Source organism: Rhinoderma darwinii, chromosome 7, assembly GCF_050947455.1.
Source record: "Rhinoderma darwinii isolate aRhiDar2 chromosome 7, aRhiDar2.hap1, whole genome shotgun sequence".
Taxonomy (NCBI): Eukaryota; Metazoa; Chordata; class Amphibia; order Anura; family Rhinodermatidae; genus Rhinoderma; species Rhinoderma darwinii.
Window position 1 is genome coordinate 17552875 of NC_134693.1, and position 27585 is coordinate 17580459.

General features: G+C 40.2%; 1 protein-coding gene and 1 long non-coding RNA gene across 2 annotated transcripts in view; one reads left to right on the top strand and one right to left on the bottom strand.

The window, feature by feature from the left end:
• The window catches only part of AK5 (adenylate kinase 5), a 164973-nt gene that overhangs the window by 61516 nt on the left and 75872 nt on the right, over positions 1 to 27585 (top strand). The window lies entirely within an intron of this gene.
• LOC142657064 (uncharacterized) lies at positions 14359 to 26329 on the bottom strand. The gene is made up of 3 exons (XR_012849800.1): positions 26197 to 26329; positions 21331 to 21438; positions 14359 to 14434 (listed from the first exon to the last, which is right to left on the bottom strand). It is a non-coding gene; the product is annotated as an uncharacterized LOC142657064 (long non-coding RNA).

The following is a 27585-nucleotide window of genomic DNA, read 5'->3' on the forward strand; positions in this document are numbered from 1 at the left end:
TTTTGGAGCTGTTTTCATTGGAGTCTATGAGAAAACAGCTCCAAAAACGTCCAAAGAAGTGTCCTGCATATAATGTATATAAGTGTCCTGCATATAATGTATATAAGTGTCCTGCATATAATGTATATAAGTGTCCTGCATATAATGTATAGAAGTGTCCTGCATATAATGTATATAAGTGTCCCGCATATAATGTATATAAGTGTCCTGCATATAATGTATATAAGTGTCCTGCATATAATGTATATAAGTGTCCTGCACTTCTTTTGACGAGGCTGTATTTTTACGCGTCGTCGTTTGACAGCTGTCAAACGACGACGCGTAAATAACAGGTCGTCTGCACAGTACGTCGGCAAACCCATTCAAATGAATGGGCAGATGTTTGCCGACGTATTGTAGCCCTATTTTCAGACGTAAAACGAGGCATAATACGCCTCGTTTACGTCTGAAAATAGGTCGTGTGAACCCAGCCTTAGGCTGGGTTCACACGACCTATTTTCAGACGTATACTGAGGGTATGTGCACACGTAGTGACAAAAAACGTCTGAAAATCCAGAGCTGTTTTCAAGGGAAAACAGCCCCTGATTTTCAGACGTTTTTTGAGCAACTCGCGTTTTTCGCGGCGTTTTTCGCGGCGTTTTTACGTGTGTTTTTGGAGCTGTTTTCATTGGAGTCTATGAGAAAACAGCTCCAAAAACGTCCAAAGAAGTGTCCTGCATATAATGTATATAAGTGTCCTGCACTTCTTTTGACGAGGCTGTATTTTTACGCGTCGTCGTTTGACAGCTGTCAAACGACGACGCGTAAATGACAGGTCGTCTGCACAGTACATCGGCAAACCCATTCAAATGAATGGGCAGATGTTTGCCGACGTATTGTAGCCGTATTTTCAGGCGTAAAACGAGGCATAATACGCCTCGTTTACGTCTGAAAATAGGTCGTGTGAACCCAGCCAAAACAGCTCCGTATTTTCAGACGTTTTTTGTTAAGTGTGTGAACATAGCCTTAAAGTAACGAGCTGATTGCTATGAAGTGATCCCTACAGAACAGGAAAGGTCTATTGTGAGGCTCAGTGGCCAGAGTGAAACTGCAAGATTTTAGGATTATTTTTTATTACAGATAATGACATAGAAAATTAAAATACATAACCAAAAATTCTTAGAAGATATGTTTAACATAAAAGTTTGATTTAGACAGGTCATTTTCTGATGACACTCCCTTTAAAGGCATGTTGTATCTTTTTAAAAAAAAACAAATTAGATCCATCACATTCTGCTGATTCATTTTATAATATCATAGCTCTGGGGTTTTTTAGTTAGAGCTCCAAATCCTCTTCTTTGCTTCACACAGCCATGGAGTCAAATTAAACAATTCTATCTCTCTGCAATTTCCACTAGGGGGAGCTTAGGACATTACTGCATACAGAATTATTATTGAATTCAATGGGAGCTGTATGCAATGAGATCCTCTGAATGACAGCTGCAGGCTTACTGCATACAAAATTTTATTTGGAGTTTATGGCAAGTGAAAAGGCTTAATAAAATTCAGATCATTGAGGGTCTGGAATCTGGGACCCCTGTTTTGGACAACTTCTTTTGATTTCATTGCAGAGAAACTATGCGTTTGTTAAAACCTCTGCCTTGAAACTGGGAGCAAGGATCCATTTATTATTGTATGGGTAACCCATTAGGCTAGGGCCAGGTGTGGTTTTTTTTTTTGTTGTATTCTGAGATGTTGACTTGACTTATGATACATCCCATAAGAATATGTTGCGTATAAATATTACTCTGTGTCTTCAAAATAGCCGCAGGAGACAAAAGGACATTTAGCTCAATTGTTTGGCTCAAACATGATGTAAACGGCGCTTTCTTAAAATTATATTTCAAACTTTCTACCATTCTGTGTACACATCTGCTATGCAGACCTATGTGTCACCATGGTCACAGACTACAAACAAACCCTGTGTGTAGTCTGATCCTGCAGCCATCGGTTACGCCACTCCCTCTGCTAACTTTTCTTTCTAACCTGCATCAGACTACACACAGCACAGGGTTGCTTTGTAGTCTGTGGCCATGTAGACATAGGTCTGCAAAGGAGCTGAATACACAAAACTGTAAGAATATTTGTAATCAAATTTTTCGAAGTTGCTTTTTTTTCCCTAAATTTAACTGCATTAGAACACAGTGTACCTCGTATAACATTCAAAGGAAAGGGGGTGAGCTGTAATACCAGTCACAGCATATGGACAAGGGTGGCACTGTTTTTAAAAAAAAACAAAACACAACAAAAGCAGACCCTTTTTTCCAATCTCATACAATGTCTTTAATATATTAAGTGTCAGAACCCTTTAGATGTATTTAGCTAGATGCTGTAAAGTGTAAAACATTGGTTTTCTGACCCCTTAATGCAGACATGGGCAAACTACGGCCCGCGGGCCACATACGGCCCGTTAGGCTTTTTAATCCGGCCCGCCGAACTTGTCCAAATAATAGTAAAAACCTCCTTTATTTTCCCCTTTCCCTGCAATGCCCACGTTTTCCCAATAGATGGCGCACTCAAAACACATTGACCGTTGTTAATGTGGCGCGTATTTCTCTTTATTTCACTTTAATTTTCACTTCGTTTCACGTCACCATTAAGCCCTTCGGTTTTCAAAGAGTACAATATCAGCCGTCACTTTGCCACGAAGCATGCAAACTATGCTAGCAAGCAGTCAACACAAGAACGGGCGGCTACTGCTCAGAGGTTGGCAGCTAATTTACAGAGTCAACAGAACTTTTTTCTTGATAAATCACAGTGCGTGTGTTATTTTAATCTATTTACATTTCCTCCTCCCAGTATCTGCGAAATAGTATGTAAATGCCATATCTTGCATATTCCTTGAGACAAATTTATTAACTGATAAGGGCTATTTTTCACATTTGAAAGACAGTTAATAAATTGGGTTGTAGTGTTCTTACTGTGCTATGAGGTTTGCACACACTACATTTAATGCTTTAGTATATCCGGCCCAAACACTCCCTCCAAATGCTCCTGGCCCGGCCCCTCTGTCAAATTTTAGAACCCATTGTGGCCCGCGAGTCAAAAAGTTTGCCCACCCCTGCCTTAATGGCTAACATTGACCTTTTAAGTGACGGCCTATGACAAGTTTGGGTAAATGAGACACATAATTGGCCACGGTAGATAGGTCTGAATCGGAATAATTATCCTGAGCGGCTTCGACACTGCACCTTTTGGGTAATTGCCTTCTGTCTGAGAACACTTTTGAACATTCGAAGAATAGATTATGTTAATTTTTTGCTTTTTGTACTTGAAAATTGAAAGAAATTTTCAAAGTTTCTCGAATTATCCGCTGTTGGATTAAGTAGCCTGAATTGTGTTTGCATTGTCTTCACCTCCCCCTCATCCCCACTTGAACTGCAGGTAGCGATCTCTTGAATAGTCATGTATTTTTACAGGCAGCTCCCTGACAATATTCATACACGTTCCTCCACCCCCACTCTCGTATTGTGACGGCGTCTTCTTCCAGCTCTTTCCAAATATTTTTCTAGCACAATGAGAACCTTTTTTGGTTATCCCAATGAAAACTGATGTGGTTTATAATCAATTCTTCACTGAATTATGTGAGATTAAAATAAAGAATCTGTTTTATGTTTCCAGAAACAGCACCACTCTTGCCCATTGACTGTGTCTGGTATTGCAGCTCAGTCCCATCCGAGTGTCTGGAGCTGAACTGCAATGCCCTACACCGCCTATGGACAAAAGCGGCGCTGTTTCTGGAAAAAAAAGCGGGCCCTTTATTCTGATTTCAAACAACCCCTTTACAGAGAATTTCCCAGCTAAAATATAAAGAAAAAATAATAATCCTAGGAATTTCTGGGAAAGCTGTGACAACCAATATGGCCAATATTTCAGGACACTCAGCTTTTCGAGACCTCTGAATGGACAGTAAACCTAGTCATAACTGATAATTGCCTGGACTTTTATCACTGTTGGTATAGGATGCTACTCTAAGGGTATGTTCACACGCAAACGTCAAATACGTCTGAAATTCCGCAGCTGTTTTCAGGCGAAAACAGCTCCTGAATTTCAGACGTAATTGCCCGTACTCGCGTTTTTCGCGTCGTCCATTACGGACGTACTTGGAGCTGTTTTTCAATGGAGTCAATAAAAACGGCTCCAATTACGTCCCAAGAAGTGACATGCACTTCTTTGAGGCGGCCGTCTTTTTACGCGCCATCTTTTGACAGCAGCGTGTAAAAAAAAAAGCCTGTCTGCACAGAACATCGTAAGACCCATTGAATTCAATGGGCAGATGTTTGCCGACGCTTTGGAACAGTTTTTTCGACTGTAATTCAAGGCGTAAAAAGCCTGAATTACGTCCGTAAATAGGGCGTGTGAACATACCGTAAGATGTATATGCCATTCAGGGTCTTGGACAGGTCATGGCTGCCGTTTTCTAGAATATAATATAATAAGACCTGGCACAAGGAACTTGTAATTCTAAATATTTTGACTTTTTTGGGTCCATGCTCATGGAAAATCCGTATATACAAATCCATTTCGGGGGCTTATGTACCCATAGGCACTCTGCATGATGCCGTATGGTGCATCTGTGAAGCACTGCTTTCTTCTCTGGAAGCAATTCTGCTAGAGGATAATATCTCTCTAATATATAACATCCGATGGACCATGACATAGAAAAAAACTAGAGGCACCAGAAAGTAAAGTATGGCCCGTAGGATCCATACAGCGCACATGCGTTATACGCCTGTGTGCATGGGTCCTTAAGGGAGACAGTACAGCAGGTAGTGTGTGCCTCCAATATGGCATCTCACAGGAATATATATGTATGTGTGTGTGTGTGTGTGTGTGTGTGTGTGTGTGTGTGTGTGTGTGTGTGTGTGTGTGTTTGTGTGTGTGTATATATATATATATATATATTGTTAAAACATTAAGAAATAAAAAAGGAAATCTTTCATCTTGTAAAAAGCAATATTTAAAAAAAATAAAAAATAAATAAACAATTGATAATATCCCTTTAAGGGGGCCCAAGTTATGCCTAGAGCTTCATGACTAGAATAGATATCGTACAATGTAATATAATCCAATATAATATATTGGGCATCATTGGAGCGGGATTACTGGAAGGGTCGTCTGCTGGAACAGATACATGTTGTTGGGATGGATACAATTATATGTGAGATCTTTATGATGGTTTTTGCAGGAGATCTCCGCTGATTTGGAAATTAGTTCACAAACACCTTCTGCCAGTTGTAAATTAGTTTCTTCTCATTGGGAATATTCCAGGTAGTAATTAATGTTAATTAGCTGGATGGCTCCTACACCAGCCTGGAATCTCATTTCCTTCATAACTGGGGGAGCATCTTCCTGTGACGCTCAACTATTCCATGAAAAACTAATAATATCTGGAGAAGATACAATATTATCAACTATATCTCATGTGCAATTATATCATACTGTTCATGTTCTAGTTAACAAAAATAATTAATAAGGTGACGTTAATCCAAAAATTCTTGCAAACCTCCCGAGGGATTAGGGAGGGGTATTCTCATCACAGACATTTATGAGGTATCCACAGGATGCAAGTGCCAACATTTCTCGCCTGGTAAGGTGGCTGCCTGCAAAGCATTATGGGGAAGCCCGTCCAAGGTCATGTGATCCTTTTTCTAATCTGTAAAATGGAGGCCGGCGCTCGCTGATATCCGACACTTTGCAACGATTTGTGCGACAAAAACCCCAAAAGGTTTGGAATTTGACAAATCCAAAACTTTTGGGAAATTTGGACCGAATTTGATTTGTGCAGAATCGATTCGCTTATCTCTTCTCCTGGGCAAGGACGCTGTGTGCCCGCCAGAGTTAGTTAAGAGCCTGGCTGTAATTGCAAACTCTGCCACCACTATTCCATTTTGTATTGTCACTATGGACACTAGTTACCGCAGATTTAAAGTTTATGCGAACTTTGATAGAAATATACCCAAGAATACAAAAATTGTTACCACATACCGTACACTATATAGAGAAAGGTATTGGGACCCACCTCTTAATCATTGAATTTAGGTGTTTCATTTAGTCCCATTCCCACAGGTGTATAAAATCTAGCACCTCGCCTTGCAGTCGCCTTTACAAACATTAGTGATAGAATGGATCGTTGTAAAGATGTTAAAGGGGGTGGGATAATAGCGGGATTCACTGGTTAGTGGCACCCACTATTACTACCGCCTTTATAAACAGGGTCACTAGGGTTATGCCTAGTTCCCCTACCTTTTCCTTATACTAACGTCGATCTAATTGCTTTAGCGGCGACTCAAGGGAATAAGACCATATAGTAAATAAAGGTAATATTTATTAACATACAGTAATCACTCTCATATATATATTACAGTAACTAATCACAGTACAGTATAAACACGGTATCACTATATTATACCACCACCCACTTACCTAAACATACACAGAATACAGTTACGTTACAACACAATACACATAAGTTACTTGTGATTCTCACACGCTCTCTATCTCTATCCCACTCCCTCCTAATATAACTTTCCCTATACACTAAGGGTTAATACGGGATAAGGAGGAACAAGGGGAATGGGTTACTGTGTAAAACAGACAGCAAGGGTTAACTCAGGGACTCTGGGACAGCAAGGGTTAACTCAGGGACTCTGGGACAGCAAGGGTTAACTTAGGGAGAGCAAGGGGTTAACTTACTCAGGGAGAGCAAGAGGATAACTCAGGGAAGCAAGGGTTAACTCTGGGACAGTAGGGACTCAGGGAGAGCAAGGGGTTAACTCAGGGACAGTACTCAGGGAGATCAAGGGGTTAACTCAGGGAAGCAAGGGTTACAGCAGGAGGAGACAGGGAGAGACAGGGTTAAGTGTAGCTGCTGCTACACTTGATACTTAGCGTGACTTTGTGGAGCAGCAGAGGCAAGAGTTCGAGGGGAGAGAGAGAGGTGAGCCGTCGGTGGTGTGTGAGGCAGGCAGGCAGCTCTCAGCTGATCGTCTTCAGCTAGCTTCGGCTCCTGAGCTCGGCTCCTGAGCGTACCGACGCAGGGCTATTTAACCCTGTCGGTACGCTCGCAGCGGGGAGTGTGGCGCTTGCCCCAGGCTAGCATGGGTCGGCATGGTGATAATGTATCACCAGCCGACTCATGAGAGCCTGTACGAGACAGTCCGTGCGCGCAGGGGATAACTATCCCTTGTCTCCATGGTTTCCTAACAAAGCAGGGACATGCTAATTGTCCTGCTCTGCTTCCAACCGTATTCATGACCAGGGTTGTTGTTGTTACAGCCCTGGCTCATGATACATTATATGTACTATACATACACATATATATTATATATATGTGTATATATATATACACATACACTATATACATATATATATATATATATATATATATATATATATATATACATATATATGGACACTTCCCTTTACAAAAGAGATCACTGAATTCCAGTGCGGTCCTGTAATAGGACGCCATCTTTATAACAGGTCAGTCCGTGAAATTTCTTCCCTCCTAGATATTCCACAATCAACTGTGAGTGATATCATTATAAAGTGGAAGCGTTTAGGAACCACAGCAGCTCAGACATGAAGTGGAGACCACGTAAAGTTACAAGTCGCCAACGCTCTGCAATCTCAATGGCAGAGCTCCAAACCTCCTCTGGCATAACCACTCACGCATAATCTATACCCTGGGGCTTCATGGCATGGGGGCAGAGGAGCTGCATGCCAGCCCTACATCACCAAGCACAATGCCAAGCGTCGGATGGAGGGGTGTAAAGCAGCCGCCACTGGACTCTGGAACAGTGGAAACGTGTTCTGTGGAGAGATGAAACACGTTTCTCTATCTGGCGGTCTGATGGACGAGTCTGGGTTGGTAAATGCCAGGAGAACGTTACCCGCCTGGCTGCATAATGCGAGCTGTAAAATTGGAGGAGGGTGATGCTATGGGGTTGTTTTTCCAGGGGTCGGCCTCAGCCCCTTAGTTTCAGTGAATGGAAATCTTAATGTTTCAGCATACCAAGACATTTTGGATAATTGTAGCTTCCATCGTTGTGGGAACAGTTTGGGGTTTGGCCCTTTTCTGTTCCAGCATGACTGTGCCCCAGTGCACAAGGTCCATAAAGACATGGTTGGGTGCGTTTGGTATGGAAGAAAGAGTCCTGACCTCAACCCCATCCAACACCTTTGGGATAAACTACAACGGAGATTACGAGCCAGGCCCCCTCCTCTAACATCAGTATCTGACCTACAAATGATCTTCTGGAATGAATGGGCAAAAATTCCCACATACACTCCAACATCTTGCAGAAAGTCTTCCCAGAAGAGTGGAAGCTGTATAAGTTGCAAGAGGGGACCAACTCCATAATAATGCATATGGATTTAGAATGGGAAATCCTAAAAGCTCCAGTAGGTGTACTATGTAGGTGTCCCAATACTTTTGTCCATGTAGTGAATATATATATATATATATATATATATATATATATATATATATCTACTGTAGTGAATGGGAGGGCTCTCTGAGGATACTGGTTCACCTTGCAGAAATCCCACTGGCAGGGAGTCTGGTAAATGAGAATATAATAATTGTTCCGCTATATTTTCAGTGTCCTCATTACATTGTAACAAGGTAATACAGCATTGTTATAGCCGTCCAATTAAAACAATACAAACCCACTGTAATAATACAATTTGCATAATATCATCCCGGTAGACCTGTTCTTAGTGCATCGCTATCTTTGCCCTACATAACTGCTGTATCAATTTACAGAAGAGATAGAAAATTGATGTTAACATTTAATTTGTGTACAGGGCCAGTCCTACATAAGAGTCAGAAGATAATAAATTAACTCCCAAGTTAAAACATTAATCACGAGTACAACCACACCGCTTTGATCTTGTGCCGCGGTATCCTTAATAAATATCCTTATATGGTCATTAAAGGAACCGCTAATGAGAGCTGATTACCATGTCTAATTATAGGACTGGCGACGAAAGGGGGATATGTGCTAAAGATTATAGAGGGTTGCGTATTATATAACCACCAGTTCTGTGTAATCGGTGCCGATGGTTCCCAGATAACGTATAGGAATGGTTTTGCGGTAATTGGCTGTATCTTTTCTAAAGTCGAAGAATGCATCGGGTCAGCTCGCGGGACACATTTTACAGCTCTGAAAAGCTTATTATTTTTGAACTTGACAGTACGAAAAACGAGAATTGTCTCCCAGGGTCTGCGCGCGGAGACTACATCCGCTTATAATGATGGTACATTTACAAGAGACTTATAGACGCTCGTAAAGCCTTCGTTTGATGTATCTTGGAATAATAGTAAGGAAGCTGGAAACGGCTTGGTGTCTTCAATTTTTAAGAGAGGAAAACTGTGTTTTTATTTTTGTAAATCGAAGTATAAAACGAGAGATAAAATGTAATAAGTCTCCGAGGATGCGATCAGAAGCTCAGTCTTTTTGAAGGCTGTGAACTTCCTTCTTTGCAGTCTTGTGATCTTGAGATGCCGGTAGGAGCACTTATCAGTTGTTGTGTGAAGGACCCTTAAAGCCTTAACTCTTAATTTTCTTTTTTCCGATTGATTATTTTTGTGGTTCTTTAGTATAAAGCTTCTTTTAGCCAGGCCAAGCCCAAGGCATGTAAAAAAAATCATACAGTGCTTTATCCACATCATGTTACAGTCCTACGTTCGACATATGCGCCAAATGTATTTCTAGGCCCCCATATCCTTTTGCCACTTTTTTTTTGGTAGTGAGCTATGCTATTCTTAACAAATAGACACAATAAAAATAGTATACCCCACTGTGGGAACCTATTAGGGCCTGCTCACATCTGCATTGAAGGCTAAGGGGCCTCCATCACAGAGCCGCCCCCAAAATGCTGCACTATTGTTTCCTTGAAAACAACGGACACCATGCCGAAAACCTGACAAAACCCATTAAAGTCAATTGGTTCCGGTGCTTCCGGTATTTTCGTTGTTCTGCTCCTCTGATAATGCACGGATGCAGATCTGAACAGGCCCTTAGCGGCATATGTCACTGTATACCTATACAGGGGCATACGTTGCAGCCTTCTGTCGGAGGTATACGTCGGGAGGATCTCCTCCTACACCCTCCAATGTAAGGCTAGAATTTGATGTGAACACAGCCTAATCATACACTGGTGGTAAATGAAGCCATGATTAGACAAAATTAAGCACTCTAGGAATCTAAAAAAAAATAATATTAATATTATGTAGTTCGGTTTATATAATTTGAAAAAATCCCAAAAGTTTTTGGACCCTGGTCCACATCTTGATTAGGATCTATTATCGTCAATTATAACCGCTGAAAAGCCAAACTGTAATAACATCTGACATTCTAGGTATTTTGTTATTTTGTAAAAAATTATAGATCGAAAAGTTTTGAGACTCATTAGGCTCTGTGTCAGTTGTTGTGCAAAGGACCCGTAGGTTCTGATCTCATCTGCTTTGGAGGCTCTGTCAGTGGTCCTGTTAGATTTGCCGCCAGAAAACCATGGAGGAACTCTGATAGACACTATTGGAAGCCAATGGGACTGTTGGTATTGCAACAGGTTTTCCGGTATTAACAGAAGCTGTGTTACGGATGTGAACAGTGCCTTAGATATAGAAATAAAAAATTCTAACTTAATTTTAGAAACTTTGTCATTTGATTTTTTCTTTTTTTTTTTTGATAATTAATTTCATGGCATTGTAGAATTAAGGCTGGATTCACACAAGCATGTTCGGTCCATAAAGGACGGAACGTATTTCGGCCGCAAGTCCCGGACTGAACACACTGCAGGGAGCCGGGCTCCTAGCATCATAGTTATATACGATGCTAGGAGTCCCTGCCTCGCTGCAGGACAACTGTCCCGTACTGTAATCATGTTTTCAGTACGGGACAGTAGTTCCACGGAGAGGCAGGGACTCCTAGCGTCGTACATAACTATGATGCTAGGAGCCCGGCTCCCTGCAGTGTTTTCGGTCCGGGACTTGCGGCCGAAATACGTTCCGTCCTTTACGGACCGAACATGCTGTGTGAATCCAGCCTAAGGTTTCGATTTAGCTTGGTTCAGCCCATGACCTTTACTAAGTACATTTAGTACAATAATAGTAACTATGGTCCAATATAAATGTTAACGAGCCAGACCTTAGGAATTGAAAGAACTGCAGAAACTAAAATAGTTTAAGATATATAAAGTTTTGGTCAATATCTTATAAGAATATATTATTTGTTGAGGTTGCTGGCAAGAGCTAATACCAATTGTTGTGTGATGGACCCTGAGCTATAGAATTGAAGGATTTCAAAAACGTTGACAGTAAAATATTTTTTCTAACTTTTTGTTCATTGGTTTCATTGCTTCCAACTTACTCTACAGCCTATTACCAAGTACAGAGCTGAGTAATACTAACTGTGGTCAATTATAAATGTTGATGAACCAAAAATGTCAATGGAGGCTCTCTTGTCGAAATTTAGAGATCCAAAAAGTTTTGAGGTGCACTGCCCAATACGTGATCTGGATTTGTCAGTCATTGAACTGTTCGTAAAATAATTTGTCAGTTGTTGGGCAAAGGACCGGTAAATAGTATTCAGTAAACTCATGAGCTCCCCCTAGTGGTGACTGCAGGCTGCCTGAATTGTATTATTTAAATCTTTGACAAACAGGGGATTTTGAGCTCTGTATCTATGCAGATATATTAATATATTAATTACATCTAAATTTTGGTGCTATTTAGCTTTAAAAAATAAAAATAGTACTCAAGAGTGGACATTCACTTCAAGACAATCTGCTCTTTTTGGTTATCAATGCCCTTTCCTACTGCCAACATCAGTTTCCATCTGCCATGTGGAAAAATCTTTCTTAAATCCGTTAGTGATGTGGGGCTGTCATATTCCAGGAAAAATATATACATCTTCTAATAAATGTGTGCAGCCCTGTCTACTGGGAAGTAAAATAAAACATTGTCGGTGCTGATCTCGGGGATTTAAATCCCTGTGTCATGTCTTGTAATTCTCGAAAATTACTAATTAAAGACTTGAAAAGTGCAGTGGTTTATGCGGAGCTGTACAATATCGCAAAGGTCACATTAGATCTGCCAGAATGGAAAGGTGACCTTATTACTGCGTATACTTCAATAGGCCAAAGGATGAAGACATTATTATAATAAAGCAGAAGATAAATGATGTCCCCTCATTGTCCACTTCTGCTTGTAATTAACTGTCCGGTTCATGTAGGTGTCCTGTCTTTTTATTTTGGTATTAGCAGATGCTATTTTCTGTTTTTTAGATTCTCGGGGTCAGGAGAGGAGGGCTGCGATTCTGTCACTTGCTACTTGTCAAACTGGAAGGCTCCCATGCAATGTAATCTCTTTTGTAAAATCAATGACTATTTGATAGGGTGTTGTATTGTTGCAGTGCATCATAAAAATATTTAAAGGATTAATTTACAAATATTATTGCTCAGATTTAGAAAACCGTTTTTCTTTATTTTCTATAGTGGGTTAATAGAGGGTGGCCCACTGTTCAGGATCCTCATCTCTTGGCCAGAGTGTAGAGCAGATACAAAGAGCGTCTCTCGCTCTGGAGGACCCGGCGTGTCCATGCATGTCATGTATAGCCCATTTATTTCAATTGGAATTGTGTAATACTTTATATTCCCTTTGGTGGCGCTGCAGAGAAATTGAACACTTGTTGCCGGGTTTCCAGCGCAATTGCTAGAGGGACAGCCTTTAATCAGCTTATTGTAAGGAAACCTTTCCCCCAAAAAAAAGGGATTATCCAAAGTGGAGAACAATTTTTATTCTTTCTCATAACTCGTAATCTCAAACACAACACTGGATCGGAATAGAGAAAAGATTTCTATGGTGCCTAATCATACATGAATGAAACGTCCCTGAATTGACTGGTATCCCTAATCCAGTTCTGTGGGGAGTTTCTGAGATATAGACATTCATGGCAAGCCATTTTGGAATACCATACTCCTTCCCTGCCTCCGTTAGATAGAGTCCTTGGAAATGGAGCCCCCCCCCCCCCGGAAGTCCGCTAGGCTGGTGAGCTAATATTTATTATGCTTTGAGGTCCTCCATCCACAATCTACATCTTTGATGTCTATCAAGATTGTTGTTATGAACTTAAAGCGGTGTCTGAGAAAAAAAAGGTCTGTTTTCTTTTTCAAAAAACAGTGCCACTCTTGTCGATAGGCTGTGTCTGGTACTGCAATTCAACATCATTCAAGTTAATATTGCAATACCAGACATGAGCCACAGACAAGGGAGGCGCTGTTTCTTTGAAATAAAATCAAAAAATTTCCCTTGTAACCACAAGCTGTAAGACTGTTGTATATAATACAGATTTTTTTGGCTCATTTCCACATGTACTGACTATTTCTTTAGTTTGGTTGTGTTGGTTCACTTTGACAACCTATACAGTTCTATAGTCTTCCTCATACATGAAGAAGATAGGGGATCAGAGAGTGATGAGCAAGAAAAACATTCTGCCAGCTTCCTATATCTTGTGTTATGTGACTTGACAGCACGCAGGGGTGACACAGCATAATGCCATGTTTCATCCTGAATGTTGACATGCCAGTGGCAGGAGTGATTACTCCGCACTATGAAGAATCCTGTCTTGTAGAGAATAACTTCATCACCTGAGGAGTTTTGTTGAAGTGCTGACACAGATTCAGTATACGTATGTAAAAGCTTCAGGCACCTTACCTCCATCTCTTAGTTACTGATGATTGACAGTGTTCAGATTGGCATTTATTAAGGAATCTCTAACAGGATTGTGTCAAAAGAAGGAAAACACAATAGCTAGGATAGATAGATAGATAGATAGATAGATAGATAGATAGATAGATAGATAGATAGATAGATAGATAGATAGATAGATAGATAGATAGATAGATAGATAGATAGATAGATAGATAGATAGATAGATATGGGATAATATTAGATAGATAGATATGAGATTCTTTATAACATTACAATGAGTCTCTATTCCCCATACCTTGCCTCGGCAAGCACAAATCTCTAATGCAACAAGAGAATGGTGCTGGCTAAAGCAGGGCAAGAGGATTATAGGGTGTCTTTAATTTCATATCATATCAGTAGGTTTTGATTGTTGGGGTCTAGTGCCTGTTCGGAGAGCCGTGTATGCAGTTTCCAGACACCACTCTCTGAGGAGAGCTATCAAATACTAATGGGAGCTGAAGGGGTGCAGCACATTGCAGAACACTTGTATACCAACAGTATAGTGAATGGCAGGAGTCTCAGCACCCGGAGCCAAACCAGTCCAAATAGTTTTATTATGTGACGTTTATACATGAAGCAACTACCTGCTTCACTGCAGAGAGTCTGTAGGTCTTGAAATGTTGTCCTAGCTGTCATCTGGAAAAAAGAAGAGAAAAATGGTAAAAGACCGTCTGGGGTCAGTGGCGGGTAGTGGAGCCAATGAAATACAGAAGCAACAGAATAGCAGAGAAATAAATAATGGATGAATGAGGTTCAATTTAGAAGGGAATTCACAGAATGGCCAAAACTGGAAGGCGGCAGAAGAATTCAAAAGAAAACTAAGGCCAAAGACATGAGCAATTAGTAAGGTAGAAACCAAAGACTTTACATGTCTGCACCCCCACCTGACTGTATACCACACTATACACTTCTTCTATGTATATTGTTCTTACTTTTTGAACTGCTGCCTTATCTGTGCTTTAAAAAAGCCTCCATCTTGATTCTTATATTTCCCCAGCTTTCTCTTCCTCTCTGCTTTGCTATCAATCCCATGATGCTTCAGCACAGCATCACATGACCAGCTAAACAACATACCATTTCTGCACGCTGATTATCATTCTCTCTCTGTTCTCTTAAACAAGCTGAGAAGGGCGGCTGCACTATATTCTTCTACACCTATGTGACAGGAACCTGTCTAAGTATCAGTGGTGGCTGATGATAGAAGTTTCTGTCCCCCCCCTGTGTAATACTAATGTGGTACAGGAACTGCTGAAGCCTGTTATGGGTGACAAATAGATCTCCATAGACTCCAGTAGAGAAAGCGTGTCACCGAGTCACACTGCTGCTAAGCAACCATCCCAGTCTGATATATAGAGATAAATAACAGACGAGAGACTGACACATGGAATAGCATAATGGTACACATGGGAAAGTTTTGGCCAAAGTTTCCCTTTAAGAACATAGAAGTGTAAGTACACTAGCTATAGTGTTTTTGGCCATGTCTAATAGTCGTACCTGTGGAGCAACTGAGCACCACAGGGAGCCAGGATGTCATAGGAGATCTTCAAGGGAGGATCCAGAATCAGCCTGGTCCACCAGAGTTTCCTTCCGGGGGCTCAGGCTTTGACACAATGATGGACTCAAAGGTCCAGCAGAAGACAACCATATTTGGACCAAATCACTTACCACTAGGGTCTATTTTTCAATTTTTTTATTCCCAAATAACCTATTAGATCTTATTGTAATCTGTCCTGTGTGCGCAATGATGACAACAAAGATTAAAATGCAATTAAATGTGAACGTGTACAGGTTCTGTATGGATGAACGGTGGCCCAATCATTTCCTTCAGAGATCCCAAGGAAACCCAGTTCAATGCAGATCCAGAGGGAGGTTTGCAGCTTCAATGCGGAGTTGAGCGCATCCTGAAAGCGACATATACTAAGGCACTGTTCACACAGAGTTTTTTTTGCGCTGATTTTGATGCGGAAACCAGGTCGGAATTAGCGCCAAAAACGCACCCCATTCATTTCAATGGGAGGCAGAGGATTATTTTTCTTTCCCGGGGCAGGTTTTGGCTGCTTGCCGAAAAAAAAAAAAACTGCATACCCTTTCTTGACACAGTTTCCAGCTCTGACCTCCCATTGAAATTAATGGAAGACAAAAAAATACTTTCAGCGCTTGTTTCCGAGCATTTTTCACTGTGTTTTTTGCCCACGGTCCTTGCATTAGCTTCAATGGCCACGGGGGAAAAACGCAACGAAAAGCGCGGGCAGTTTAAAATCTGCCTCACAATTACTGAAGAAAATTCTGAGACAGATTTTTTTCTGCCTGCAAAAAAACTCAGTGTGAGCAGGGCCTTACACTCCTATACTTTGCCTGGCAACCTTGAGGTTGTCTTACATAGACTTCTGTACATGCACATCATTTTGTTAGTACTTGAAAACCAACCACCTCCTATCATTAACGATAAAATCGCAGGAATCTGCCTTAGTCTCTGTCGCTGTCCCCCCCATGATTTAGTTTTTGTGTTTTTCTTGTATCCAAATCTACTGGCAAGCAGCGAAGTCACCGATTACATTCTGCGAATGAATAAACACCCAGAAGAAAAGTGCAGATGGCCAGACAGCTGAGATGAAATACCGGCCCCGTCTCAGGGGGAAGCAACAGATTGAAGGTGATAGAAGTGAGGTGGGAGATGAACAGAATATCCAGAGACAAATACTTACTTTTCATTTTGCTATCTGTAGTTTTTCTCTATAGACTTTTATTCCATGATATTTCAGTCAATCAGTAAAATAAATAAGTAGATCCCATGTGAGAGCAAGTTATACTGAAGAAATCGGGTTTGTGCCTATTTTTCTTATTTCAGCACCACGGACAGGGTATCATGTTTTTATCCCTACTGTCTATCTTACAGGAAGACAGCTGACCTACTGGTATGTTTCGGGGTGATAAGGGGGGGATCCCAGGTATGCAAGGAGGAAACTTACAAATGTAGATGTAGCTCTGGTTATTTTTGAACCCACAAAACAGATAAGTTTAAGATTAGTTGAAAATGGAATCAATAGAAAGGGAATAATACATGACTAAAGGATCAGACTACACTCAGAGTTTGTTTGTAGTCTGTAACCATGGTGACTCAAAGGTCTGCCTATGATCTTTATTCAGAAAATGGTAGAATGGTAAAGTTTTTATCAAGATTATTTTCATGATTTTTTAAATGCATTAGAGCAATGTAAAAAAAATGGGTTGCAAAAGGGGGAAATGCCCTTTAAACAATCTACAGTATTTGTACGTTGATTTATGTTAACATTACAAGAGCGTGTTGTAATGCAAGAAAAAAGTTCTACTTGGCTGTATGGTCTAGTTTAATTCCCCTTGTGACAATAAAGAGTATATAGTATATTAAAGAAGTATATAATATATTTCTTAAGACAGTGGTCTCCAACCTTCAGCTCTCCAGCTACACAACAGCTGGCGGGCCGCAGGTGGGCCACCACTACCTAACATCTTTTATATGAAATTACTTTTTTGTATCAAGGCTGCAGTATACAGCATATCTGCCTGCACATTATTTATTCATTTCTGTTGCTTATATAGCACCAACATATTCCACAGCGCTGTACAGACATTAGTCCCTGTCCCCATTGGGGCTCTCAATCTAATTTCCTTATCTCAGACACACACTAGGGGGAATTTCATAGAAAGTCAATGTTTTTGGAGTGACTTTTTATCCTACATCATGCCGTTCACTGAATATCTAGACTTGTGGTATGTATCAGAGAAGAGATATGTCACATAAAGTTTGGCAATTAATCCTTACTTTCTCAAAATGTAATTAAATAAATCAGAGAAATTATTATATTATAGAAATCTCCCAAAATTTTTGGTCTGAAGTCCCCTGAGCCCAACCTAGGGTCAAATCAAGGCACGTCCTTCATCAAATCCATCCCTAAAGAGTTGATAGAGAGGAAATAGTGCTATAAGACTTTGAAGACGGACGCTGTCATGTGCGTCAACCGTGTCAAGAATCAGAACAGAAAAGGCTGTAGTATAGTAATAAATGGGATCATGTTTTGTTATGTGACACTGTGGTCAATAGTCTTAGTATGAATTATCAAACTATAAAATATTGGGCTGCACTTAAATCTCAAATACCCTATAGTTAAAAGCAGCTACAAAGAGCATCTCTCTGAAGGACCCTTCACATCCATGCATTATGTTAGTCCATTGATTTCAATGGAAACTGTGTAATACTAAATTTCACCTGCAGGGACGCTACTGGGGATTTAAACACTTGCTGCCAGGTTCCTTCACAGATTACCGCTGATCACTGGGAGTCACAGCAGTGGGACAACCTTTGATCAATACTGGGGAACCATTCTAGCAAAAAGGGATTATCCAATGTGAACAATCCCTTTAAGCATGGGTTGACATCTTACAGGGCTGACTTAAAGTGGATTTACACCCACAATTTAAAATTGGACATATATTAGTAATTCCGAAATTAGAGCAGCAGCCAAAGTTTGGTGAGAGGAATTTGTATATTTCTGTTCAGTTGTGGAGGCTATTTTTCCAAATAGCAACAAGAAGGGCAGCCATATTGGTTGTTACTCTTGAAATATTATCTCCACAACGAATGGTAAATCTGTCATGTAGTATAGATGGAGCATAATGACCATTCTTACCATCATTATTGGCACAATTTTATCTGGGAGGCACTAAAAATATGTATATTTGGAGCTTTCTAGTTTGTGAGTGGAATGCGAAAACTACATTTACACTGGCAGAGCAAGAAAAAAAGGAGATGGATGGATAGAGAACTTCTTTTTGACCGTGTGGTGGAGTCGCAGCAGTCGTCAGTGAGTGGTGTAGTAGATGCTTTCCTGCGCTCTTCTCCTATTCTCTAGAGAATATGGACCTTCTATAATTTAAGATATGGCGGAGAGTTTGACATTAACATTTAATAAATGAATATCACGCAGTCGGCTTCTGCTAGTTCTAGAAAAACGTTTTCTCTTTATTTAACCCCTTCATTACCAGTCTCACGGCGCTGATATCTTAAAGGCTATGTACACTTTTGAAAGGCAATTTTTTTTTAATATATAAAAAAGGGTCAGTCAGTGTGATTAGTGCAACTTTCGAAATAGTTTTTATTAAAAAATCGTTTTACTTTTTGAGATACAGCTGCTCTGTGTTCTCTATATAGAGTAGGTGCATCGTTCGCTATGACCTGAATCCGTCAGTCCCGCCGACCTGACGGGGTTCAGTGTCAGCTAGTTCACAGAATCCGCCTGTAATCTATCACATCTAAGTTATGAATTTAGATTACAGGCGGATCCTGCGTGTCAGACACACGCAGGACCCGCTATTACTGAACCCGCCAGTCCCGCGGTACTGACGGGAACAGGATTTAGCGAAAGATACAGCTGCTGTGTATAGAGAATACAGAGCAGCTGTATCTCAAAAAGTAAAACTAATTTTTAATTTAAAAAATCATTTAGAAAGTTGCACTAATCACTCTGACTGACTATTTTTTTATTTTTAAAATGCCGTTTAAAGGTGTACATAGCCTTTAATTAATAATTTCAGGTAATAAAATGGGGCTTTGGTCGGAGATTAAAGGGGTCATCTCAGGAAGATGACTCCTGTCCATGTGCCCTTTTAGGACATATGGACGTCATAGAGGGGATCCCCTCTAACAAACAGTGGCTCCTGCTCGGGTGGACTTAGCTGGCCATGTAATACTATGTTTCATTTGTAATAGAGGGTGTTGGAGGCCCTGGGTCAATTGCCCGTTTGCTTCCCCCTGACCATAGGTGAACACAGAATAAAGCGACCTATAGTCATACTTACTGGCTCTTTCTGCAGCGTTTCTCTAGTTGAGCATCGCTTATTGTTGAAATACAAGTTCAAAGTGTAAAGAAACATTTGTCTTTTACGTAATGACGAAACAAAAACTCCTCTTGTTAAATATTTTGATCTGGTAGAAGGCTGCAGTAAATTATGGCATTTATTAAACCCCCATCTCAAACAAAAGCCATAGTCAGCGCTTTGTACGCGGGTCACCGATACGACACTGTTCCATTGACATAAATGGGATTTTGCTGATGAACGCCATGGAAATTGTTTCCTAAATTTCCGGCAGCTGACAACGTGTGAATGCTTTCAGTTATTTCCCTGATGATAACACAGCTATAACTTACTGGACTCGGGAACTACGAAGTTTACTTAATGATCATCATGGAAATTCTTCTCAGTCAGCCCACCTACCCACTGACATTACTGTATACGGGATAATGTGCTGTAAATTAGAAGTATATTAGAAATCGCCATCTGTGACCATGCTGAGTACATTGGGTCATGGAACTCCAAAATGACTTTAGGTATTCTTCATAATGTACAGTAACAAGTAGGGCTGGGCGAATATGACCTAAATCAAAATCTCGATTAATTGAACATGTAACCTTGATTACGATTAATGAACGATTATTTAGGCCACACCCCTGTTTGCATGTCACGCCCCCTATTTGCGTTCTACGACGTTGAATTAATATTTATCCCCTGAGCCTGCTGTATACTACTGTATATAATATACCCCCTGACACTGCCCCCACACAGTATAATGCCCCATAGCTACTCTCCACACAGTATAAAACCCCCCATAGCTGCCCCCACACAGTATAACGCCCCTATAACTGACCTTCACACAGTATAATGCCCCCATAGTGCTCCCCACACAGTATAATGCCCCATAGCTACTCTCCACACAATATAACACCCCCCCATAGCTGCCCCTACACAGTATAATGCTCCCATAACTGGCCTTCACACAGTATAATGCCCCCATAGCTGCCGCCACACAGTATAATGCCCCCATAGCTGCCCTTCACAAAGTATAATGACCCCCATGACTGCCGTCCACACAGTATAATGCCCCCCATAACTGCCATCCACACAATATAATGGCCCCAAAGCAGATCCCACACACAGTATAATGCACCCCATAGCTGCCGCCACACAGTATAATGCCCCCATAACTGCCCTTCACAAAGTATAATGCCCCCCATAACTGCCGTCCACACACTATAATGCCCCCACAGCTGCCCCCACACACAGTATAATGCTCCTATAACTGCCGACCACACACTATAATGCCCCCATAGCTGCCTCTACACAGTATAATGCTCCTATAACTGCCACCACACGGTATAATCCCCTTACAGCTCTCCCTACACATTATAATGACCCCATAGCTGCCCCCACACAGTGTAATGCCCTTACATCTCTCCCCACACAGTATAATGCCCCCATAGCTGCTCCCACACAGTATAATGCCCCCATAGCTGCTCCCACACTGTATAATGCCCCCATAGCTGCTCCCACACTGTATAATGCCCCATAGCTGCAACCACACAGTATAATGCCCCCATAACTTCCCTCCACACAATATAATGCCCTCATAACTGTTCACCACACAATATAATGCCCCCATAACTGTTCACCACACAGCCCAAATAGTGCCTGATAAAAATAATATTATACATACTGACCTAACCCCATTCCAACGATGAGTGGAGGAGATCCCTCCGCTCCTCCGGTCAGTGCGGCTCGGCGCATTCAACTGTATCTGTGTCCTGAAGATGTAGATACAGTTTAAACTGGAGAAAAGAAATTGAAAAAATGAAATGCGCAAGATGACGTCACTTAAATGCGCTGAATTTAGGTTTTTTTTTTTTTTTTATTAATTGCCCAGCCCTAGTAACAGGCATATTATTACTTACCCTTCAATAAGAGATTATAGATTGTAAGTGAGGAGATTCCAGTTATGAAACCCCTCACCCTTTTTAAAAAGTGTGTATTAAGATGTTCAGCAGTATCTGAGGTGTGTGTTATGAGGTTCTGCAGCAGATGAGGTGTATATTATGAGGTTCTGCAGTAACAGAGGATTGTATTATGATATTCTGCTGCAGAGTCAATCAGTAGCTAAAAAAATTCTATATAGAATAGAGAGAATAGAGAATTTATATTTACACGTTATATTTAAGTTAAGATAGAAATGATATGTTTGAATATTGTTAAAAATAGAATTTATAGCATAAAGTACAGATAGATAGATAGTAATGTAGATTGATATTAATGATAGATAGATAGATAGATAGACAGACAGACAGATAGATAGATATGAGAGAGATAGATAGATATGAGATAGATAGATAGATAGATAGATATGAGATAGATAGATAGATAGATAGATATGAGATAGATAGATAGATAGATATGAGATAGATAGATAGATAGATAGATAGATATGAGATAGATAGATAGATATGAGATAGATAGATAGATAGATAGATAGATATGAGATAGGTAGATAGATAGATAGATAGATAGATAGATAGATAGATAGATAGATAGATAGATAGATAGATAGATAGATAGATAGATAGATAGATATGAGATAGATAGATATGAGATAGATAGATAGATAGATAGATAGATAGATAGATAGATAGATAGATAGATAGATAGATAGATAGATAGATAGATAGATAGATAGATAGATAGATAGATAGATAGATAGATAGATATGAGAGAGATAGATAGATATGAGAGAGATAGATAGATATGAGATAGATAGATAGATATGAGATAGATAGATAGATATGAGATAGATAGATAGATAGATAGATAGATAGATAGATATGAGATAGATAGATAGATATGAGATAGATAGATAGATAGATAGATATGAGATAGGTAGATAGATAGATAGATAGATAGATAGATAGATAGATAGATAGATAGATAGATAGATAGATAGATAGATAGATAGATAGATATGAGATAGATAGATATGAGATAGATAGATAGATAGATAGATAGATAGATAGATAGATAGATAGATAGATAGATAGATAGATAGATAGATAGATAGATAGATAGATAGATAGATAGATAGATAGATAGATAGATATGAGAGAGATAGATAGATATGAGAGAGATAGATAGATATGAGATAGATAGATAGATATGAGATAGATAGATAGATATGAGATAGATAGATAGATAGATAGATAGATAGATAGATCTTTCCATTATGCTATGTTTTCCAAACCCCCATCAAACCCTTCTTGTTTTCAATCCCATTCTTTATATTTCAGTTCTTATGTTTTTTTGCTACACTTCAGCAAGGTCTCTTCTAGTTGCCGGTTTCTATGGTTACAGCTGCTGTATTTTATATAGTTATTAACATGCAACGAACTATTTCAACCAATATGCAAGTCACATAAGAACCCCCCCCCCCCCCATTCCTGTTTCTTGTTACCCTCCACATACATTGGTGATAATGAGGAATTTGGCCAAGGTCACATTAAGGGTCGGAGACGAAGTATAAATGATGGGATGATTCCGGCTATAACTGCATAATTATATTTAATGGACTTTTCATTAGACACAAGATAATATTTGGAATATCACTTTGGTATTTTAAATTGAAGCATTTCCCTCAACCATATCCTTAATTAGATCTACAACTTTCCTGAAGAACCAAGGCAAGAAACGTCATAGGAAATAAGTTCTATGTGGTCAATAAATAGAAACTGTCACTACCAGTCCGTTGTGATTACAGGCTAGACAAGTTTCCTATGGCTCAGGGTCAGGGTCTCCAGGGGTCTTCTGTACTGTCACCAGTCTTGGCGGTTGCAGTTAGGGAAAAGTCTTCTGCCATAAATACATAAAACATACCTACATATCAGAAGTGACTACATGAAATAGTTACCCCATTCTATATATTCTACATAGATTCTACCGCCAATGATATTGTGCCATTGGTGTTTAAAGGGAGAGTCCGGTCTAAAACTTATTTTTTCTAAAATAGACCCACATGGATTATTTAACAAAACTTTGCCCTCCTTCTACCACCTAAATGCCCCTCAAATGCCAATTTTCCAGGTGTGTTATTCCAGTAAAAGGCATGGGAAACAACTGCTGCTGCACAGTACTGAGGTTGCAGCAGCGGTTGTCTAAACCACACCCCCTTCAGTCAGCTCTGCAGCTATTGGCTATAGCTACAGAGCACTGACGTCATCACAGCACTCAGCACACGGATGCAGGGGAAGCCAGTAAATACTTGGGCACTGGAGCACATGGGCAGCAATGACGTCAGTGATCTGTCCAGATGTGAACCTAGGAGTGCCCTTCCCAGGGTGATACTCGAGCAGCGGGTCGTGGCAAAAAAGGGAGTGGCCTTTTTGATGGGCATAGTCTATATATAGAAGCGCATTGCTAAATATATTCTGACCCCTTATATTTTTATCACATACCTATATTAATATCTGACCCCAGACCAAACCCCCTAACTACATTCAGACCTCCTATATTAATATCAGAGCCCAGACTAGACCTCTAAATTATTTTCAGACCCCAGTCCAGACCCACTAAATATATTCAGACTCCCCAGACCGGACCCCTATATTAATAACAGACCCCTAAATGAATTTCAGATCCCGTACCAGACCCTCTAAATATATTCAGACCCCCTATATTAATATCAAACCTCAGACCAGACCCCTTAAATATATTCAGACGCCAGTCTTCACCCCAAACTTAATTCAGATCCCAGATATAACCCAAAATTTTTTTTCACTGACCCCAGACGTTGTATTGGATACTGTGTGCGCCGCTGGACACTACATGCTGACGCTGGATGGCATCATGTCCCAGCGCAGCAGTGCCCGGAACTGCACAAGAGCCAGGAATGAGGAGGGAAAGTATACATGCTACTTTTTTATGTTTTTTTGCTGCTCCTGCACCCTATTTGTAGCTTCCTTCCCAAGTAACTAGGTGAAAGCTATATATCAGTGGTTTAATATTAGTTAAGGGGAAAACACTCATACACTGAGGTGCACGTGTCCACATGACAGCCCACATGCACATTGGGAGTTAGCAATGCAATCTCCTCAGCTCCAGGATTTTCATTCATTTCAATAAGAGTCAAAGAAAAAAAAGCTTATATGGTTATTTTAACTTGAGGCACATCACTACGAGACATTTCGAACAAATACCTGGACATACGCTTTATATACATAGTATATACTGTATACATAGTTACAAAGGTTGAAAAAAGACACAGGTCCATCAAGTCTAACATTTCTCAATCAATTACTCGTCATTCATTGCTTGATTAGTTATAACCCTAAATACTATTCGTCAGTAAATAAATATCTAGCTCTTTTTTTTTTTTTTTTTAAATGCTGACATAATATCTGGGGTAGGGCATTCTATAGTTTGACTACTCCAACTGTAAAGAACCCTTTCCTATATTGATGTTTGAAATGTCTTTCTTCCACACGCAATGAATGTCCCCTGGTCCTTAGTGAAGTCCTTGGAAAGAACAGATCATGTGCTAGTTCTTTGTATTGACGACACATATTAATATAGGTTAATAAACCTCAAAGGTGTCTTTTTTCCAAGCCCAATTTCGCTAGCCTTTCATTGTGACACTTTTTATCCCATTTAATAATCTAGTCGTCCGCCTTTGAACCCTCTCCAGTTTTCCTATGTCCTTTTTACAATGTGGAGCCCAAATCTGAAATCAATATTCAAGATGTGGCCTTACAAGGGATTTATGCAGGGTTAATATTACACTTGAATCACAGGTTTTATCTCTCCTTTTATGCACCCTAAAATCCTATTTGCTTTTGCAGGTGCTGCTTGACATTGAGCACTGCTGCTTAACTTATTTCTAGCCAGAATACCCAGGTCCTTCTCTTGTTCCGTTAAACCCAGTTTTATTCCATTTATTATATATGCATTATTATTATTATTGCATCCTAGGTGCATTTATGACTTTTTAACTTTAATTCATTTACTTTAAATGAAAAATATTTTATGTGTGAAGAATTATTAGGAGGGGTTGTGAAATACAGTTGATCACTTTGCATTAAAGCACTAAAATGTACTTAAAGGAGCTCTCTCAGCAAAATGTAAATACGGTCTCATGCCTAGTGCCAAGGGGGTGGAGCATGATACAGAGATTCAAAGCGAGAATATCGGTGCCATGCCCCGCCCCCTCAGGTCCTGCACTAGACCTAACATTCAGCAAAATTTTTTTTGTTTTTGTAAAAGAAATGGATTAACGCCGCAGACAAACTGTGCTGACGTACTAGTCATTTATAGATTTCCGTTCAGAGTAATTTTGATCCAAATGCCCAGGACGGTAGTCAGGACATATTGTCTGAGCGATAAGAATTGATGTATGTTGTGTTTTCTCGGACGTGTCCCCCAGAGACTTAAAATAGTCTATAAAGATCCTTTGGAAGTTCTTGAGAATGTTGTCTCAGGATTTCAGCAGTTCGCGGCATTGTTCTCACCTTTAACCATTTATAATAGACATGACATAATTGCGTTCCACTTACCAGTAAAGATGATAAATGAACTTCATTCTAGGCCGAGGTGGTAAAAATAACGAAATAACCAAACTCTAAGGTCTCTGTCAGGATGATAAATATCGCTGTGATATTCAGGCCACATTGAAGCGCAGCTTCCCTAATAAATAGTCATATGGGAACCCCGGGGGATCTGCGGCTCTATGAGACGGTATACAATTAGATACGCCATATTCTATTTATATGAGATTACATGATCAATAGAACAAGGGGGGCATGCTCCAGTCCAGAGGGTTCAGTCTATACACTCTCTGATATCTATACTGTATGTTATTGATGGGGGTCCTACGGGTCTTATTGAAAAACCTATTCAAGGCATGTGGGGTCATTTGATTTACATATAGGAACCATTAGAAAATAGGTTTATTACAGCTCACGATTTTCTCTTTGTTTGTGTTGTTGTTTTTATGTCATATGTGAAAATTTCCTAATTCGATATATGGGCTGGAAATGGTTTGCAGCGTATTATAATGTCTATATTTATCACGCTGCACAGAATATATTAGACAAAGGGAATTTTAGTGAACACAAAGCAGTCTTCACATTATTACTGCATTTATTTTAAGGCGTTTTCCATCTTTATGGGGGGAGATTGATCAAAACGTGTGCAAAGGAAAAGTGGAGTAGTTGCCCAAAGCAACCAATCAGATGTCACCATTCATTTTCCAAAGGGCCTCTGAAAAATGAACGGTTGATTCTTATTGGTTGTTATGGGCAACTGCTTCACTTTTCCTTTGCACCATGTGTTTATATGTTTCCGCTTATGCCTTTATGTCTGATAGGTGGTGCTCTCATCTCTGGGACCCCCACCTAACAGTGGGTCAAGGCTGCGTCTCAATAGAGAGGTGGGCATGCCTTTGCTCATCTCTCTCCAATGAAGCCAATGGAAGTTACAGAAACAGATGGCACAGGGCCCCATAGGTACAGGGGCTCATTGCCACCTTAGTAGGTAGCTGAGAAACATAGGGGGGGGTGATCTATGAGGTGATATTAGAGAGCAAGGGGTCCATATCCTGTTCTTGCACAGGGGCCCTCTGCTGTCTGCGTTCGCCCCTGATGAAGAAGATATTAAAATGTCAGAAACCTAAAATGACCAGCAGCCATCTTTTATCACCCTCGTCTGTACCCAGTTACAGAGTACGTCATAGTGAAGCAGCTGATCTCTCCGTGAATGGCACCAGTTCATCCATGATGTGACGGTCTCGTTGTAGCCGAATCATGTAAATAAGGCTGGATGATTCCTCCTCTTGAGAGCTATTCATTTCCATCTTCATTTGCCTAAGTGTTTTATTAGTGTCACCAAATCCTTTTGCCATTTAACCAATTCGATCTGAGGATTTCATGATATTTTCAGCTGTT